Source organism: Lissotriton vulgaris, unplaced genomic scaffold (genome assembly GCF_964263255.1).
Source record: "Lissotriton vulgaris unplaced genomic scaffold, aLisVul1.2 SCAFFOLD_7095, whole genome shotgun sequence".
NCBI lineage: Eukaryota > Metazoa > Chordata > Amphibia > Caudata > Salamandridae > Lissotriton > Lissotriton vulgaris.
The window spans coordinates 32,501-35,000 of NW_028250043.1; the positions used below are offsets into that span (position 1 = coordinate 32,501).

The 2,500-nt window shown below is 45.2% G+C and overlaps 1 non-coding gene across 1 annotated transcript; it reads right to left on the bottom strand.

Annotated features, from left to right (window-relative positions):
* Positions 1 to 1,419: 1,419 nt before the first annotated feature.
* Positions 1,420 to 1,526, bottom strand: LOC147663402 (U6 spliceosomal RNA). The gene has a single exon (XR_015305325.1). It is a non-coding gene; the product is annotated as a U6 spliceosomal RNA (small nuclear RNA).
* Between the last annotated feature and the right edge of the window lie 974 nt (positions 1,527 to 2,500).

Here is a 2,500-nt window from a genome sequence, read left to right on the forward strand (position 1 = left end):
TCGCCTGTGTTGTAATATTAAACCCCTTATTGTTGTAAACGCCTACTTACTAAGGAGTTCTCAAGCTCAGCCCCACACAGACCTGGAACTGATTATGTTAATGCAAACTATTTAAGAAACTGAGCCTGATCTAAAAGATTTCCTTGGATCTAGGACCATTTCGCCTAGCTTTTAGGTGCTTCCTTCTCCTAAAGTCCTTTGTAAAACTTGGGAAAACCTCACAGAACAGACTTCCAGGAGGTCAGATGGGTTTCCTTGTGCCTTCACACACACACACACACACACACACACTTTCTAGCCCACTTAAGGACAAAAGGATGCATAAGTCTACATAGGGCCAGTGGCGCAATGGATAACGCGTCTGACTACGGATCAGAAGATTGTAGGTTCGACTCCTATCTGGCTCGGAAGGGTTGTAGGTCCCTGTTTGATTATATTTCTGTGGAATTCTTATTTACCTCAGACTTGTTGTAGGTTCAATATTCTCCAGCAGGACTCATCCAGCAGTTGTTCCACGGTAGAGCGCAAGTAATAGGACCACAGCTAGTTAAACGTTTCCCATTTGCTGCTGGACTCTATGTGATGGCCGTCACGTGGTGTGCTGCTTTTGTATTTCAACATGGGTCCCTGATACTCTTAATTGCGAAAAAGCTTGTTGACAAAAGTGTGTGTGCGCGAGGGTCTGTGGACGTAGGCAGGTGTGTGCACTTGAATGCTTACCCATTTACATGTGTGAGAGGAACAAACCAACTCCCTGTGGGCTGCAGGCTTACAACTGGTAGCCCCAGTAGCCAGGCAGAACCACAGGTAAGGAGAGAGAGAGAAAGTTGGTCCATTATTAGAGAAGGCCCATAAGCATCTTGCACTGCTACCTTCTTCCCCTCTCAGCCACGATCGGCCAAGACCTCTCTATTAGGGTAGAGGGTGAACATTTCTTGGACCTCAGAAACTGAGGGATGTAGACCCAATATGTCCTCCAAGCGCCTAGAGACCTGGTGCCCAATCTGGCATGGTGTTTTTCAGCTTACCCGACCAATCCGGTTGCAAGGTGGACTTTAACAATACTGCTAAAAAGGCACTCCCAGACATCCCTGAGGCCTTCATTTGCATAGGCCCTGCCCTTCTCTTTGTCCTGCTTCCCACGAAGCAACACAACACTGCAGCAGTATAGATTTGGGGGTGGTGAAGAATAATGACAGTGAGGCTAAAAAAGAGAAAGAAAAGTCCCAGAAGTCCTGCAGGCTTCCTTGCTAAATGCAGCTGAACATAGAGCGCACCTTCTTTACTGCAAAGCAAAGACATTAAAAATGTTGAGGAGAGACTAATTGAAAAATACATATCACGGGGACAGCACTGGGACCTGCTTTATTTTTTCAATTAGTCTTGAAAACAAAAAAGATTTCTCTCCTAAAAGCTGTTAAAAATATGGAACGCTTCACGAATTTGCGTGTCATCCTTGCGCAGGGGCCATGCTAATCTTCTCTGTATCGTTCCAATTTTAGTATATGTGCTGCCGAAGCGAGCACACTTTATTGATGAACTGACAATGTTTATAAACTCTCTAAATCTACAGTCTCTAGACATAGGGTGGCCTGGCAGAGATGCTCAGATGGCCAGTACGCATTCAAATCTGAGCCAATGGTCAAAAATGTATGAAGAGTAGCAATCCATTATTCTTCACTGCATTTGTGGTCCAAGACTAAACACACCATAAGTATGTAGATTATACCAGGTTTGCAAAGGCTCCTGGTTCGGGCTACAGACAAGGAGCATTGTGACGTCACGCTGCCTGTGGAACAGTGATATTAAAGGTGAAACAGCTGCACAGTAGGTTAGGTGAAGGGCTCTGAGAGTGGAAAGGCAGCATGCTTGGGTCCCTGGACAAGGTGAGCTTATGATAATGTGTCTGAATGTTCGCCTGTGTTGTAATATTAAACCCCTTATTGTTGTAAACGCCTACTTACTAAGGAGTTCTCAAGCTCAGCCCCACACAGACCTGGAACTGATTATGTTAATGCAAACTATTTAAGAAACTGAGCCTGATCTAAAAGATTTCCTTGGATCTAGGACCATTTCGCCTAGCTTTTAGGTGCTTCCTTCTCCTAAAGTCCTTTGTAAAACTTGGGAAAACCTCACAGAACAGACTTCCAGGAGGTCAGATGGGTTTCCTTGTGCCTTCACACACACACACACACACACACACTTTCTAGCCCACTTAAGGACAAAAGGATGCATAAGTCTACATAGGGCCAGTGGCGCAATGGATAACGCGTCTGACTACGGATCAGAAGATTGTAGGTTCGACTCCTATCTGGCTCGGAAGGGTTGTAGGTCCCTGTTTGATTATATTCCTGTGGAATTCTTATTTACCTCAGACTTGTTGTAGGTTCAATATTCTCCAGCAGGACTCATCCAGCAGTTGTTCCACGGTAGAGCGCAAGTAATAGGACCACAGCTAGTTAAACGTTTCCCATTTGCTGCTGGACTCTATGTGATGGCC